Raw genomic sequence first — 18,042 nt, 5'->3', positions numbered from 1 at the left:
TTCCCTGGTTAGCCAGTATGTGTAGCAGTAGCCCAGTCTGTCCCACACCCCATTCCACCCCAGCCCCTGTCCTGGTTTCCGTGCCCTCCCGTGGAAGTGGTAACCCAAGAGGGAGGAGCCCACTATTTCCCTCCCAGGCCTCTCCCACTCCCGGATTATGCACTCTCCAGGTAGTTCTGTGGTTTGACTTGACAGAACTAGCCCCCAGTCTCAGCTTCTGCCAGCTGATGCTGTGGCTAAGCTCAAACAACCCTCACCCACTCTAATTTTGTTTGCACCAGTAGGAATAATCAGCCCAGCCTGGCTTTTTCCTGATACAGTCCACAGGAGGCGTACAGGTGTTGTAGCCCTGCTTAGTCTGGTCTGCCCCCATCCCAGCTCACTCTCTCCAGTGGGAATAGCTGTCCAGCAAAGGAACTACCCCTTATTCCCCTTCCGGCTCTGCCCCCTCCCTTCCTGGTTCTCACGCATGCTGGTTGGGTGTTGTGGTCACGTCTGGCACAGGCAACTTCACGTTGGCATTCCGTATCGTGCACAAGTTTTTGTTGTGACCGAATCCGGCTCGACCCACACTGTTCTGGTGCTCAGATTTGCCAGTGGATGACGTGAACTGATTCAGCCTGGTCTGATTCACCCCGGCCCATGCCAAAAGCACCCACATCTTCTGAGTAACTTGCCAATGAGAACCTGTTTATCTAGAATCTAGAGGATACCTATCTGACAGCCAGTGAGCTGTTCCTGCTTTCCAAAGGACAAATTGTAGCACGCAGCAATAAAAGACAAACCTCTGCCATACTAGAGTATCTTTGTCTCATGGCTTGTTATATTCACCCTTATGGCTTGGGCCAGATTCTACAGTCCTGGAAACCAAACCCTTTCCCAGAACCATCTTCTATTCCTGGATTCATGACTTGATACTCCTTCAAACTTTCAGTTAAGACTTACATAAATTCTTACTGGATAAACTGCAATAAGGATTAAATGAGATCATGAATGGAAGAGATTATCTTAGTTCAGTTTATGCTACTATAGAAGAATACTCAAGATTTCACAAAGTTAATAAAGACTAGCAATTTGTTCCTTACTATTCTGAGTCTGGGGTGTCTAAGGTTCAGTGGCCCATAGATAGCAATGGATTTCTTGCTGTCTCATCCTATGACAGAGGGCAGACACAGGTAAGTGACCTTAAGAAAGTCAAAGCTGGGTCACAATGTCCTGGGACTTTCCAAAGGTAGCTCACATACTTTGGAGATTAGAGTGTAAAAGTGGAGGCCAGAGATATGAATAACCCTTGGACAAGGCTGTGTCCAAGATCTTCTAGAGCAAGCTGTGCAAGCAACAGGCTGCCTGTGTTACCTAGGTGGTTTCTGCTTGCAGCCATTGCATATCAAGCCTGATAATGAAAGGACCTCAATGGATTTAATTAGCCACAAGATTGTATAATATAGCACCTCTTCTAACAATGAAAGTTCATTAATACTTGAAGACCAGTTTGAATACAAAACTCTGCCTTAGTTGTAACACGACATTAAAAAATGTAAGTCATAAAACATTCTATTATTAACCATGGAAACATAAGCATACTTGAGACAGCTTAGGGAAAATGTGTTTGAAAGATGAATTTTGTTTTAGTATGAAAATCATTGAAACCAAGACATAGCTCTTACATAATTCACATTTTCTATTAATGTTTTGGAGATTCCTACATATACACACTTGCATATATAAAATCTCCCAAAATATATACCTTCTATTTTTACTAAACTCCTTTCTCTATCTACTAAGGCATTAACCTTAGTATAATCTCCAGAGTATTCGAGCTTTCTCACAGTGGAAGGAGAAAAAGATAAATTTCTTGGGAGGGAAATTTCTTGGGAGGGTTTGACACACCAGTGTGTTTCTACGCATAGGTTTCTACAGGACGATTTCCAGCCTATTAATAGTGTTCCATACACAACAGCTGTAATTCATGAAAGAGATAAATATTCATGGCACAAAGCATTTATAGGTGTCAAATGTATATTCATGAACAAATGGTTTCCCCTGCCTTTAACAATGTTTGCTCCACAGTCAATGAAGAATGGACCAACTTTCCCCTGACTGATATTGCTGAGTCTCCACTGCTACGTCTCCTGAATATCATCAGTTTCACAGTGATTACAGGCAAGACAATAGGTATGGAAAGAAAAACTGCACTTGAAATCATTCTTCACTGGATTCAGACAGTGGACAGCAGCACCTCCCTGCATCAAATACAATGGCAGATTTGACATGACTGTCACCTTTCTTCTAAGAAATCCATTTCATATGCACGTCTTGTGTAGCCATATGTGCCCTGTAATATCCCTGGTGGACCCTCCTCTTCTTTCAAATATGCTTTGTCACAGCACCACTCTTCCAAAGGGCTTTACTAAGAATACTAAGCATTTGCATACGTTCAATAGCACTCTCAGGTAATCAGCAGCCACTAATTGTCCTTGCCAGATCAGAGTGTTCCATGCAGGATACAGGCAAGTGAATGACAGAGTAAACTCTGCAATGAGAGTCTTTGTGATTCAGTAAGGTTTGTGGATGGTATGTACTTTTAAAAACTGGCATATTATTTAATAAAAGTATGATTTGCTCCATTAATTTCTCCAGAAGGAAGGCAAGAACAGAAACAAGTGAGGAAATGTGCCTTTCACTGACAAGAATAAGGAGTCTTTGTAAGGTATCGGGGGCAATGAATAAAGCCTGCTAAATTTTTTAAATTAAATGATGATAATAGAAATGAAATCATTTTAATTGAACATGCGAGCAAAGCAGCCCTTCAGCTTTGCAGACTGTCTTTCTTGGTTAGTTCCTAGCCTCCCTTTACAGTCACAAGACAACAATTCGAATCTATCAGAAATGCTCTTCTTTTCCCTTTTGGCATTTGCGACTGATGTACTCTAAGAGATGTGTTTTTAAGATCATTGTGACAAATGGATTACATGATCTGAGACCATACCTTCCCACAGATATTCATAAGGGTATACAGTTATACTGAATCTTAGTTTATGTCATGGTTTGAATAGGATTTGGCTCCCAAACTCACAAATATTTAAACTTTTAAGTCTTATGTCAATGGTTACTGGAAGTAGGTCTAGTGGAAGGTTTGTCATGAAATGTTTTCTTTTGCAAGGTTGTTGTTGCAATTGGCTGGATATTTATTTTGAAAAGATTTATTTATTCAAAAATCAGAGTTACACAGAAATGGGAAAAGACAGAGAGAAAGAGAACTAGAGATATTTTCCACTGGTTTACGCCCCAAATATCTATAATGGTTGGAGCTGGGCCGATATGCCAGGAGCTTCATCCATGTTTCCCACATGAGTGCTGGGGCTCATACACTTGGCATCTGCTGCTGCTTTCCCAGGTGCATTAGCAGCGAGTGGGAGGCTACACCAATTGAGGACTGGCTATTTAAGCCTGGTTTGGACTATTTTTCACTGTGCTTCCTGTCTCACTGTGTGAGCATCCCTCTGCCATTCCTCAGTCTCACCAGATTCTGGAGCCAATGGAACCACGCTATTCCCAGGCTGTGGATTTTAAAACTGTCAGACAAAACCTTCCCAAGTTGATCACCTCAGTGTATTTTTAAAGATTTATTTACTTATTTGAAAGATGGTGTGACACAGAGATGAAGATCTTCAGTCCAATTTGTTCACTCTTCAAACACCTGCAATAGTCATAGCTGGGAAAGGGTGAACTCCTTTAAGATTTCCAATGTGTGTGGCAACAACTCAAGTACTTGACCTGTCATCTACTGGTTCCCAAGTGGAACAGTAAAGAGCTGGATTGAAAGTGGAATACCAAGGACTGAAACTGGCCTCTGCTATGCATGCAGACGTCTGAAGCGGCTATGCCATAATATCCACTCCAACTCAGGTGTTTTAGTTAAAGTAATGAAAAGCTGAATAACATAGCTTGCAAAGTTAAGTTGTACCTGATCCTACCCATGGTTTATGTGATATTTTGCATCAGAATCTAATTTGTAACCTACTATAAAATGCAAAATGGTTTTAGACTTGTGTAGGTCATGCTGTGAACATTTCAAGTATGAATGTCAAATGGACAACCTCTCTCTTTCCATGTCTCTTTCTCTTTCTCTGTCCCTTTCTGAAATAAGTAAATGTATCTTTAAAAATAAATTCCATATTTAAGACAATCCTTTACATTGAATTATATTTTGGAGTCTTTCATAAAAAAAATGTTCTTGAAAAACTCAGAAATCAATAGAATAAACAGAAATAAATGGAAGAGGATCTCTAAAGGGGGGGTCCCTGCAGACCTGTAATTATTGTCCCACATCCTTCCCTTTTTAAAGTTTCTATTTATTTGGGAGAGAGAGAGAAAGGGGAAAGAGAGGGAAAGACAGAGAGTGTACTCTACCCCACTTATTCCCCAAGAGCCCACAAATCCACTGACCCATGGAACAACTGATGCCAACTGGTCCCTGAAGCTACACCCGATGAGAAGCTGCTGTTTCAGGCAGGAAGGGGTGATGGCCCAGACAGAGCCTTATGCTGCCTACATTGCTTTACATCCCATCATCTTTCTCCTGGAGTTTGTAAGGGACTATGACTCCTGCCCACCTTCCATGAGTTAGTGGCTAGTTTCTCAGTCAGGTTTTAGCTCAATACAGTAGTCTGACAATACACAATTTCACTTTCTGTAGTTTCAGTTACCTGTGATTAAACATGGTCTAAAAATAGTAAATGAAAAAATGCACATATAAACAAACCATGAATTTTAAAAGCAGTACCCTTCAGAGCAGTGATGAAATCTCTTACCCCTTCCTTGTTCAGGATGTAAATCATACATTTGTCCAGTGCTTCAGGCAGGAATAACTGCTTTGCTGGTGAATGCAATGCAGCAGTCGGCGAGAGCCAAAGCCCCTAGGCAGATATTGTTCTGAAGAGAGTAGGCTCAGATGCTGGAGGTCGCTGAGGAGAGACCCCAGCGAGACAGAGGACAGAGGCACACTAGTGAAGGAAAGCGGGAGAGAGGTCCCTGCATGGATGAGGCCGCTAGTTGGCACAGCCAGAGCTTCGGGTAGCACACCTTCCTAAGATGATTGGCATTGTGTCTTATTTCCCCAGGCTTTGACATCATCTACCTGGGGACCTCCTGGCTGGGCTAGTGACTAGTTAGTAAACAAAAGACCCACAAGTGAATCTAACTGACATAACATATGGTTCCCCAAATGAATCAAAGGCATCGTGGTGGATGTACTCTCACTGAGCAAGAATTACTCTGGCTGCCCAGTTTTCAAACAAACCTTGTTTTTTTCTCATTACAAGACATCTGCTCTTCAAGAGCCTGTTCATGTCACATTGGCCATGGCAGTTCAGTTACATACATACAGTTAATTATTGTTCATCTGTTATTGAAGGTAATTTATAAGTTAAACTTTCTCACATCAATACATATACAGAAAAAATAGTATACACTGGCACAGAATTTGGTACTCTCAAGGTTCCAGGCATCAGCTGGGAGTCCTGGAATATATCCCCAGCAGATAAGAACAACGCTTATACCAAGTATGATGAGTGAGACTTGAAGGAAGAAAGGCAAGAAATCAACGATGACGGAGAAATTACCATAGTAGCTCACAGTGTTTCACAGCTATTGCCAGTCTAAGAACATTTCTCAAAAACAAAACAAACAGAACATTTCTCAAAAACGAAACAAACAAAAAAACTTGCCCATTAGGACTTTTTCCTAATGCCTAACATTTCAAGATGAAGAACAATGCTAGAAAAGAAACTAAAACCAAGACACAAGCATAGTAAGAAGAAAAAAATATATATGGCACTACTTGTAAATCAAATACTTGCTGGGTGCTTTCTAATGCTTTACTTCATCAACAACTCAAAATAACCCTAGCGGGCAGGTATCATTGTTTGAGAAAAAGCAACAAGGAGGTTAAACATCCTTCCTGAGCTTGGGCACCTGACTACTGCCGAATCTAAAATTTCAATCATCATGTGCCCTTTCTACTAATGGAACTTCTCCTCAGAGACAGATGTGTCTTGGTACTCAAACTGAAAGAGGAAATGAAGAAACCTTTTCCCAGAAGCTAAAAAGCTTACTTTCTGCCATGGGTCCAGCACCTCCCACCAGCAGATTTGGGGTTAGCATTAGCCTGGAAGTAGATAGAGATGCCCAATTGTTCCTCATTCTGTGTCCTAAAAATCTTCCTCTATAAATAAACAAAAACAACAGACAAATAAATATACAGAGAGAGAGAGAGACATATAAAATAATCTAGTCCTGGAGAAACTCTAGACAGAATGTTTAGCCAAGAAAGTGTGTAGCTACACAAGAAATTCATACTGGGAATGGGATGGGCGGGGGGCAGCGCAGTGGCAGGTATTAACAGGCTAATCATCTGCTTGCAGGGCTGGCAACCCATATGGGCACCTGTCCTCGCTGCTCTACTTCTTCTGATCAAGGTCCCTGCTGACAGCCTGGGAAGACAGAGGAGGCGGGCCCAGGCCCTCAGACCCCTGTACACACATAGGAGAACCAGAAGGAGCTCCTGGCTCCTGGCTCCTGGCTCCTGGCTCCTGGCTCCTAGCTTCAGACCTGCTCAGCTCTGGGTCTTGAGATTGTTTGGAGAGTGAATCAGAGGGTGGAAGATTTCTGCCTCTGTCTCTTCTTCTTTCTGTAACTCCGACTTTTGAGTAAAAGTGAATAATTCTTTAAAATTTTTATGTTATGATACTTGCCTATTATGGTTCTCTATACTCTTCTGCAAATACAGATGAAGATCTTAGATTTGCATTGTTGGGACAGAAATAAACCGTTGCTTAGGGCAATTTCAAAATAATTCAGAATATTGTGTCCAAAATACAAGATAATCTGTGCAAGTGATCTTTGATGCTTTTATGCAGAGGAAGCAAAACTTACATTTGCAGGAACAAAACAGTCTTCATATTTTTAAATGCAAGCCAACACATGGCCATCAATTGCCTGACTAAAGTGTATTCAAAAACTTATTTCTCAAGCCCAATAGACTTAGAGTTGCTATCTTGAGTTCAGGATCTGAACTCAAATACCTGTCTTTGGTACCTCAAGTTCCAGTTGTCAATGAACCATACCTCTCACTGCTAAGGACTCATTGGGATAAAATGATTTACAACTTGAGGTGACTCATAAAAGGGAATTGGAAAACTGATCTGTACTGGATTCTAACTCATGTTTGCTGTTCCTGCAACACAGAGCAGAAAGCAAACATGTTTCAGACTCCGGGTATGTACACAAAACAACCCAACAATGCTATAAACACATGCTCACATTTGGGCCAAATGTCTTAAGGATGTTAACAACACACAGTGTTGTTGTTTCCCCAGTATTGTGTAAAAAGGCATTTCCAGCCAGAGATAGGAGTGCCTTTGGAACAAAGACTTTTCCGACAAGCCTGGCACAGGTGTTTACCCACAATGGCCGTGACTTGACCTTTTAAAATTAATGGCAACAAAAGCCTGAGGGAGCTGATGTCAACCTCCACGTCAAGTCTTGCCACTCCTATTTCCAAAACTCCATTGTTAAGAAGCACAGTAAGCAGGCAAGTCTCCACGTAGACTCCTGTCCCAGTTGGTTTTCCTAGGACAGATGCATGATGTAATCCACTTAGCTTTGGTGAGCAAGCCCATCCTCCTCCTGTCTTTTTCCTAATGGAGGCCAAATGCCCAGCCTATGAGGCAGACCGGTCACAGGCAGCAGGTGACAGGACATATGAATTGATGTAACAACATTGATTCAGCCAAAACACTGTTTATAGGACCCATGAAGGCTCTTATACTCTCACAGTGAAGCCAAACACAATGAATTAAATTTCCCATGTGATCATTCTAGGAGAAATACAGAAGAATTCATAATATAGGGCCCAGCAGCGTGGCCTAGTGGTTAAAGTCCTCGCCTTGAATGAGCCAGGATCCCATATGGGCACTGGTTCTAATCCCAGCTGCTCCACTTCCCTTCCAGCTCCCTGCTGTGGCCTGGGAAAGCAGGCAAGCATGGCCCAAAGCTTTGGGATCCTGCACCGGCGTGGGAGACCTGGAGGAAGTTCCTGGCTCCTGGCCGTTGCATTCACTTGGGGAGTGAATCATTGGATGTAAGATCTTCCTCTCTGTCTCTCCTCCTCTCTGTATATCTGACTTTGTACTAAAAAATAAATAAATCTTTTTTAAAAAAAGAATTCATTATATATATGAACCTAAAGGGAATACTATCTAGGAGTCAACCTGCCTCTTCCGACTTTCCATTGCTTGGTGGGTGCATGACTCCTTTACATTTCATTTGGGCTTAACATCAGCAAAATCTAGCTTCTCTTATCATAAAGCAGTTTTCATTTGTACAAATGTGTAGCTTGTGACAGGAAGTTATAACCTCTCAAAGGTTCTATCTGTAATAGGTTTATTCCTCTTCAACGACCCCTACCAAGAAAGGCGCTAATATGTTTTCCCCCTTTGGTGAAGCATGGGCCAGTTTGAGGTAGTTGCAGCCAAGTCATTTCCCAATACATAAATGATTTCCTTGAATGCCCAGGAGGGGAAAATGGCTGCTATGTATGTATGAGGTCTGAGATTCCCAGGGGCTTGGGATTAGCCAGGTCACGATTGTGCTTGAAATACGTAAGGCAGTACAATGCTGTTTTTGATCATCGGTCTGGAGGTTGACAACAAACTTTGTGTGACCCCAACCCATTGGTTCAACACCTGGTCACAGTGTTCCGTTTTTAATTTTTAAAAGTTATTTATGATACAACTCCATAGGCTCAAGGATTCCTCCTCATTCCCTCTACCTACTGATTTCCCTTGTATTATTCCAATGGTATAGTTCTTCAAAAACAGTTACAAGTCCATCATTTTGCTATTTAAGCATATCCTCACATTGTAGGTGTAGAGAAATGTAGAAAGTCCAGCATCCTATTGTCAAGATATATTTAACAGTTTCATTGGGAGTCCATCTTTTGTTTAGGCATAGAGATGTATACTGCAATAAATCTTCGTTTCTCAGTTTGCTAGTCTTTTTCATCTGGAGAAATTGCAAAAGGATACAATGATGAAAATATGTACATCTATGTCTACCTTTGTGTGTACATATATTTTTATTACCATATTACCTTTGTATTATATGTAAATATGTATTGATCTTATGTTCTTGCGTGAACGCTGTTTTATATTATAGAGAACCTACATATTTTTCCGTTGAGCATTGGATTATTTCACTGTCCTTTCTGCTATGTCCTGAGGTGCTACAGGAATCTCATGACAAGAGACGGGGAGCACATACCTCGCCACAGCTAATTGTAAATTCCATCATGGAGCTTCACTCCAATGAGCTAATGATCTAATCCGATATAATCAATTCCCCCAACATCATGATTGAATGACATATCTGCATGCCTTTGAACATCAAACTGCAGGTGGTTCCTTCATTGGCCTATTTATTGGTACTTTTCCATATTTAACAATGAAGTAGAAAAAACAAAGGCTAGTATCATCTAGTAAGGGCTAAACTCAGAGTTTAAGCCCTCTTGCTCCTAACATTGATATCCCTCTCATGATGCCACAGTTTTGTTTCATGATCATCCCAGTCTTTCATATTAAGTACACAGTTAGTTAAACAATGTCAGCAGTAACTCAAAGGAGTCAGGACGGAAGTGTTGAATACGAATCAGGGCTGTAAAACTCAAAATATACAGGCCTGTATATGCACTGAGCTGAGAAACCTTGCAAAAGAGGAAATAGGATGCTAGCAGGAAAGAGAAGAAATGAAGAGGAAAGAAAGAGGTTATGTGCAAAGTACAGAAGGTTGGTTTCAATTTACTTTGAAATGAAGGTCAATGGGAATTAATAACATTTCTTTTCAGATTTCACACAACTTCCCCGCTGGTTGTGTTTTTTGTTATCCTTGTCTTATAGCTATGAAAAGGGGAAAAAGAAAAACCCTTTCAAAGATTAAAGAGTTTTATTGTGGCACTGTTGAGCTGAGGAGCAAATGGTAATTGAATTAGAGTGTAGTGTGCTTGGCACCCAGCAATAGCACCTAAATGGAATAGCCTAGTCACAGCAATGGAAAGGGGGAAATGTAATTATCTCTGAGACTTTCTGATAAATAGTAGAAACCAATGATATCCTTTACTAACATGATCCTTCTAAATATGATAGCATAGGTGTTAATTATTATCCAGGTTTATAGAGGGAGAAACTGAAATCCCAACGAGTACTTGAACTTATACAAGCCTTCCTTCTTGCCCCATTTTCTTTCTCTGTTCCATTTCCTAAACCACCTCTTCAAGGAAATATCTGAATTTGCTTATCTTCTACCTACGCTTTAGCCCAAGTGCAGGTCAGCTCCTTGGTTCCTGTAATAAAATATCTGAGAAAAGACTCATTTAGCTCAGAATGTGGGAGGTTCAAATTCAAAAAAGCATGGCACAGTCTTTGACTCTAGCAAGTGGCAAATGGCAGAGGGCAAAAGTAACACAGAGGAAGGATCACATGGGAAGCCAGGAAGCAAGAACAGTCGGGGACCCAAACTCAGGCTTTCACTAGAACTCTCACAAGAATCAAAGAGGCCATGTGGGAGCAGCTTTGTAAAGTCAAACTGCCAATGACCTAAGGACCTCACATAAGGACCCACCTCCTCTTAATAGCACCATCCCCACAGGTTTGTAAGTGATTAGTCAACATCCAGTCCATAGAACCAGGGAAATCCCTACAACAATACACACCACCAATGGTACGCTTCAAAACTATCACTAACAGCATACTAACTTCCTGTACCAGTGACCTACTTTTATTCTTCATTCTGCTTCACTTCTCTGAAGTGTTCCATCACATTGACACTCCCTCTCAAATGCATACAGATCTGCCCTCTTAACTTGGCTCCCACTTTGCGGATAACTTGTCCTCAATTCTTTGAGTGGTAACAGCCACTTCTTACATTTTTGAATAGTGTTAGTCTCTGTCCCTCTTTTCTTCTGGCTTTGGTTTTAAACAGTGGTTTTCACTGAGACACAGAAAGTTATTTTTTTTTAATTTATTTGAAAGAAAAATCAATAGAAATAGAATTTAAAGACAGCAAGAACAATAGAGAGAAAGAGAGGTTTTTTCATCTACTGGTTCACTACCAAATGCTGCAAACAGCTCATAATTAGCCAGGAGCCCACAATTCAATTCATGTGTCCACATAAGTGGCAGGGACACCAGCACTTGAGCCATCACTATCTACCTCCCAAAATACATAACAGCAAAAAACTAGGAACAGCAGCAGGTTAATCCTTACCCTTGGCGTTCTGACACAGGATCTATGCATGCATTCTTTTTTTAAAAAGATTTATTTATTTTTATTGGAATGGCAGATTAGATTAACAAAGAGGAGAGACAGAGGGAAGGGTTTTCCATACTCCCCAAATTGCCACAATGCCTCTAGTTGCACCCACTTGAAGCCAGGAGCCAGTTTTCTTCTGGGTCTCCCACATGGGTGCAGGGTCCCAAGGCTTTAGTCCATCCTCTACTGTTTTTCCAGGCCACAAGCAGAGAGTCGGATGGGAAATGGAGCAGCTGGGACAAGAACTGACACCCAAATGGGATCCGGCACTTGCAAAGGGATGATTTAGCCACTGAGCCATCACACTGGGTCCAGGATACATGAACTCTGAGAAGCATTTTATGCAATGTACCAAATACCTATACCCTGTGAAATTTTTCAAACTATTCACACTCTCCCACTAGAACCTGGTTTCTATAATACAATCCTCAGACTTGTTCGCAGCATAGACAGAGAAAGGTATGCTGTCCCCTGCATGAATGCCTAGTGAATTTCTTCAAAAACTGAGAAAGAGATCACTCTACCCCTGATCACTACCAGAAGGCTCCACCTCTCGAACTCTCATCCCCAAAATGGATTCAACTCTCAATAATCATTTGTCATTCCTTCACTTTTTAAATTGGCATTAAAAATCATGAACACAGGTTCTAGTGTTGTGGCACAGCACATAAAGAAAAACCACTTGTAATATTTCATATTCCATGTGGATACTGGCTCATGCTTCCTGACTGCTCCACTTCTGATCCAGCTCCCTACTAATATTCTGGGAAAAGCAGTGGAGAATGGCTCAGCGTTTGGTTTCCCAGCACCCACATGGGAGACCTGGCTGGAATCTCTGGCTTATGACTTCAGCCTGGCTTAGCTGTGTTCAATTGTGGTCATCTGATACTGAAACAGTGGATGGAAATTTCTCTATTTCTCTGTCCATTTGTAACTCTGAGTTTCAAATAAATTTTTAAATAATAAAAACAGAAAACTGGATGTTGAGGAAGAAAAGGGAGAAGTGGGTGGCACATGCAGAAGATGTTTCTGTGAAACAACATTGAAAAGAAACATAAAGGAAATGGCAGCCTGAGAACAAGTGTCAGCCAATCACTTTTGAGAAAGGCTGAGATGCACAGGAAGCCAAATCCAAGCAGCCAACGAAGGAGGCAGCTTTGAATATGCTGCATGCTCAGGTGAGAAAGAAGTGCTGGAAACTCAAGAGAAGTGAGTCCCCTCTTTAAATTACTCTGTTAAAAAAGAATAAATGATCTATTTGACTGTTTCAGTGTCAGTAGTTGTATTTCATTAAGTTTAACGAATAGCAAAACTAAAACTTACTGAGGAAGGTACTTTGCTAACTTGACTACAAACCTACATATTGTCTCGGTTAAACTCTGCTCAACAATCTCAAACAGCAGATACTAGAAGGACAACACTACTGCAAGAAGTCAATGGTCCTACCTGGAAAAAGGCAGAGCAGGGATTTGAACAGTGGTTGATCTGTATAAAACCAGTCCTCTTAAGCAATGCTATTGCTCGTGGTTAATGTAACTTAGTATGTGGGTGAGGATTAGAGCAACTACAACTCTATCGTAACACTGGGAGTGTAAAACACAACACATTCTGCAAAATAAAAATCGGTAGTTCCTAATTAAGTAAAGTATATACTTGTCCTTTATTTCTTCCATCTCATACCTAATAAAAGTGAAAATGCAAAAACATATGTATAAAAAAGACATCTATAAAGATGCCAACAGCAGCACTGTAATATCCCAAACATGGGAACAGCTCAGACACAAGAAGACTGTGATACGTTCTTATATCAAAGGACTGCTCAGCAATACAAGGAAACATACTGTGAATGCGCTCAACAACACAAACACTCCTCCCCGACACTGAGCTGCAAAACCAGCCAGACACAAAGGAGAACATGCTGCATGGGTCCATTTGCATGAGGTTCTAAAAGTAGCATCACTAACCTGTGAAATGAACCTAATGAATGGCGGAGGCAGGGTCAGTGATGGTTTCTTAGCCGTGAAAGAGGGGCTAAATTGGAAGAAATGGCAAGAACTTTCTAAGGTCACAAAAATGACTCATATCTCAGTAGAGATATGTGTTACATAGGTAGTCACATTAGTTAAAGCTGTATCATTAAGATCAGTGCATTTTGTAAATCCTTCTTTTTTAATATTTATTTATTTTACTTGACAGTCAGAGTTGCAGAGAGAAAGAGAGAGACTAACAGAAAGATCATCCACCTGCTGCTTCACTCCCCCAAAATTGCCACAATGGCCAGAGCTGGGCCAATGTAAAGCCAGGAATCCAAATTCCAGATCTCTCACATGCATGCAGAGGCCCAAGGCCTTGAGCTGTCCTCTGCTGCATTTCCAGACCATAAGCAGGGAGCTGAGTAGAAGTGGAACAGCCACTACCAGAACCAGTGCCCATATGCTGGTGCCACAGGTGGAGGATTAGTGTGTTATGCCACCACCACTATGCTGGCTCAGCATATGTAAACCTCACCTCTGAAAGATCCAAACAAGGGCAAGCATTTAACCCAGAACCTAAGCTACCAAATGGCATACCTATGTCCCCTCCTGGAGTGCCTGATTTGATACTCAGCTGTTCTTCTGACTTTAGCAACCTGCTAATACAGACCTAGGGAAGTAACTGTGATACTTCAGATAGATTTTTCTCATGCATGAGGGAAACCTGAACTGATTCTGAACCCCTCATTTTGTTCTGGTCCAGCATCAGCTGTTGTGGGTACTTGGACAGTGAACCAATATGTGGGAGTGCTCTCTCTCTCTCTCTCTCTCTCACACACACAAATAAAATCTTAAAACATGAATCCAAAGAATAGCAAGGGAGGAAATGGGAAGAGACAAATCTGGAAGGAGCAAGGTAGAGTGTTCACACCAATGGAGCTGAGTGATGAGGTACAAGGAGAACCACGAAACTATTCTATCACTTTGCATGTGTAAAGCTCTCATATGAAACACTCCTAAAAGGTAGTTCCCAGATTCTTCTCTTCTAGGATAATTAAAGCAGGGCAGGTATGTGGCACAGAGGGGTAAGCCACCATTGGGGAAGTACACTTCCGGTCACAGAGTGCCTACGATCAAGTCCTCTCTCTCTGTTTCCAATCTAGCTTTGTGACAAAAGCCCAGGAGGCAGCAAGTGAAGCCTCAAAGGCTGGGATCTATGCCATTCACCTGGAAGACTCCGGTGGAATGCTGGGTTCCTGGCTTCAGCCTGGCCCACAGAGAAACCAAAACCAGTCCACAGAGATGATGTTTAGCTTCTTATTGAATGAGAACAGTTCACAAAAGCCTGCTACACGCCAGGCATCATGATAGATCTTTGTCATATGAAAGTGTATTATTTTCTTCCATTCAGAAGCATCTCTAACAAAATTAATTTGACCATATGAGTTTTGATTATTTACATAATTTGAATGAAAATCATCTCTTTGCTGTGAGGTAACAGCCATAATATTTGCCTTTTTCCAAAGGCAGAGAAACACAGAAGCAAACCAAAAGTGATTTTCCATCTGTTTTTCACTCCCCCAAATGCGCCCAGTCGCCAGCATTGTATCAGGCCACAGGTACAGGCCTGGGACTCAATCCCTATCTCTCTTGCAGGTGACAGGACTCAGTTACTTGAACTGTCATCGCCTGTCTTCTTGAATATGTGTTAGCAAGAAACATCCAATGCCTGCTCAGCAGGATTATAGCTTTAAAATAGCTTCAAAGAAAAAAAATGACACCCAACAATAATTAACTTTAGTCAAATAGAAAAGATGGAATTTCAACTCAGAACCATCTGACTTCAAGGTCTATCTCCTAAATATTTCTAAATACTGACAGCATACTCTTTTTATATTATGTGTTCCTGAAAGTAGTCATCATAACATAACATGAAAGTGGAAGTAGAAATGGTCTATTCTGAACTGTAAGAGTATGTGGCATCCCTAGTTAGATCCATTGCTGGTGATCTCCTTTCATTATTACGTGTCATCCTTGAAGTCATTCTCTTCCTCCGAGAATTGAATGATGAAAGATGGACCTGACTTAGAGTGATAGCCATCCAGTACCATTTTATCACAAGGATCTTACCTGTTTCAATAATTTCAATGAACAAAGTTTTGTTTATTCCCTTTTGTTCAGGTAGTAAAGTGATTAAGGAAAATTCGGCTTTACAAACAAAAATAATCATCTTTCTAAACCCCAACTATTAAATCAGTAAGTGTCATCACTGGAGACTTTTAAACAAAGATCGTCATGTTTGGAAATTGGTTGCTTAATACATTCACTATAATGTCCAGCTGCAACTTTGGATGGCAATATCACCGCTTCATCAAGGAAAATTAGTCTGACTGACCCACAAGGTTGAAACAAAGCAGACTGGCCTTAAAGCAGTCAGGTGGTGGAGGCTGACGATGTTAACAAGAGCCTGAATAGAATCCAGGATATTAGAAGGGATTTACTTCTGAGCATTGTGACATCTTGCCAAGATACGTGTCGCCATCGTGGCAAAGCATGCAATGGAGACTCAGGAGCCACATGGAAACAAGCAGCTGCCAAGAGGGTTTCTGATGTGTGACCCTCCGCCCCGACAGCCAAGAGAGTGCCAAATCCAGCCATGCAGGCTCAGAGCAGCACGAACTGAGAGGACATCCCAAACTAGAAAACAGTGACTCCGCAAAGCCTCAGCTTGTCCTCAATAACTGGTGACCTCTCCCTCTTTCCTCCTTTCACAAAGGCAGAACATTCAATTCAAAATTACCATCTCTTCATAAGCACATGCATTTCTCTTACTATGATTTTATTTTTCTTAGTAAAATAAGTTTCAAAAACACAGAACCGTATCAAAGATCGTGACTTTACATTTACAATGTTTTGCAAGCTCAGTGGAACAACCAGCTCAAGATACAAATAACTTTAAAGTTAAAGTAGGACTTAGTATTACGCACAGGTTTATCTGAATGCTGCAGAGAGTGTTTAATTGCTACCAAATGGTTGGTATGTCAAATTGCCATTTATGGTAGGAGCTCCCAAACACAATAGGGGGAACAAGCTTTGCCACATTTGGTAGATTCCTGCAGAGCTCAAACCCACATCTCCTTTCTGCTGAAAAACAGCAGACATCTACTTGAAAGTCATCTCCTCTTTAATATATCACCTAAATGGAGAACAAGCAGGAGTGTAAGGAAACAGGATGTGGTATCTGACTCACGATGCAAATTGGCCACGTGGTTTGCTTGTTAATATCATTGGTGGTATGAATGTTTTCTTGGAGCTAAAACTATATCTATAACTAATCATCACTATGTCTAACTATAACTAACTACTTACAAGTAAGTATAACTATAACTAACCATAACTAACTATAATCATAGCTACATAAACCACCACTATTACCATAATTACCCATAAATAGCCATAATTAACTATATCTTAACTAGTCACAATTATAACTGCCCATAACTAACCATGCCATATTCATAAGTATAACTGGATCTCACTATGAATACATATAACTAATTGCCACCAAAACAACAAGCATAACTAATTGTGATTATAATAGCTATAATGATATAACTATAACAATAGCTAGGTATAAATATAAATAACTGTATAACTAACCAAACTTACTGCAACTTACTATAACTAACTGTAACTATCACTAATTGAGCTAGCCATAATTATCATTATAATTAAGTACAACTATCTATAACTATAATCATAAGGAACTACAAATGTAGCAGATGAAAATTATTGGCTTCTGTGTGTCTTACAAAAAAAAAGTAAATATGGGCATTTCACCACAACAAAGAGAATTTTCATTTAGATTAAATAACTAAAACTCATATGGTCCAATTTAGTTTCCTAGATGTTTCTGAACAGAACAATACATTTTATAATAAAGACGTGTCCTGGGGCCCGGCGCGGTGGCGCAAGTGGTTAAAGGTCCTCGCCTTGCACGCCCGGGATCCCATATGGGCGCCGGTTCTAATCCCGGCAGCCCCGCTTCCCTTCCAGCTCCCTGCTTGTAGCCCGGGAAAGCAGTCAAGGACGGCCCAAAGCTTTGGGACCCTGCACCCGCGTGGGAGACCCGGAAGAGGCTCCTGGCTTGGGATTGGCATAGTATCGGCCCGTTGCGCTCAACTGGGGAGTGAATCATCGGACGGAAGATCTTCCTCTCTGTATATCCGCCTTTCCAATGAAAAAATAATAAAAATAAATCTAAAAAAAAAAAAAAATAAAGACGTGTCCTGGTGCCCGGCTTGCAGTAGCCGTCCATGCGACACCTCTGTGAAATCCTTTCTGTGTTGACTGTGGGGCTTCGGGATCCAGTGCCCAGACACACGAATCTCTTTACAGGATGCAGTTACATGTCCCGCCTTCTGCTGACAGAGCATGCCTCACGGGACGATTTGCTCACACACGTGAGGAAGCCCACTTGAGTTCTGTACCCTTATAGAACCTCCTCAGCTGGACACTCTCCAGGCCATCCCTCAGCCACCTGACCCAGATGAAGAGAATAAATGGGAAATCATCCTCTATTAGGATTCTCCAGAAATAATCACTAGAATGTGGATGTGTAAAACAAAAGACTCATTTGTCTTCAGAAAGGGATTCCTATGATTCTGGAGGTTATTAAGTTCAAAATCTGTGGTGTAGCTGA

The 18,042-nt window shown here is 41.2% G+C and overlaps 1 long non-coding RNA gene and 1 other non-coding gene across 2 annotated transcripts in view; both read right to left on the bottom strand.

Annotated features, from left to right (window-relative positions):
• Window positions 1–1,299: 1,299 nt before the first annotated feature.
• LOC121164084 lies at window positions 1,300–1,433 on the bottom strand. The gene has a single exon (XR_005885009.1). It is a non-coding gene; the product is annotated as a small nucleolar RNA SNORA70 (small nucleolar RNA).
• Window positions 1,434–6,116: 4,683 nt separating this feature from the next.
• LOC121156914 overlaps window positions 6,117–18,042 on the bottom strand; it is a 142,244-nt gene continuing 130,318 nt past the window's right edge. Inside the window, exon 3 of the long non-coding RNA XR_005883940.1 lies at window positions 6,117–6,226. This is a non-coding gene — a long non-coding RNA (uncharacterized LOC121156914). The remainder of the gene's footprint in view (window positions 6,227–18,042) is intronic.

Source organism: Ochotona curzoniae, unplaced genomic scaffold, assembly GCF_017591425.1.
Source record: "Ochotona curzoniae isolate NIBS_2020 unplaced genomic scaffold, NIBS_Ocur_1.0 contig_1014, whole genome shotgun sequence".
NCBI classification, from domain to species: Eukaryota; Metazoa; Chordata; class Mammalia; order Lagomorpha; family Ochotonidae; genus Ochotona; species Ochotona curzoniae.
This window is presented reverse-complemented; position numbering and strand designations above follow the sequence as displayed.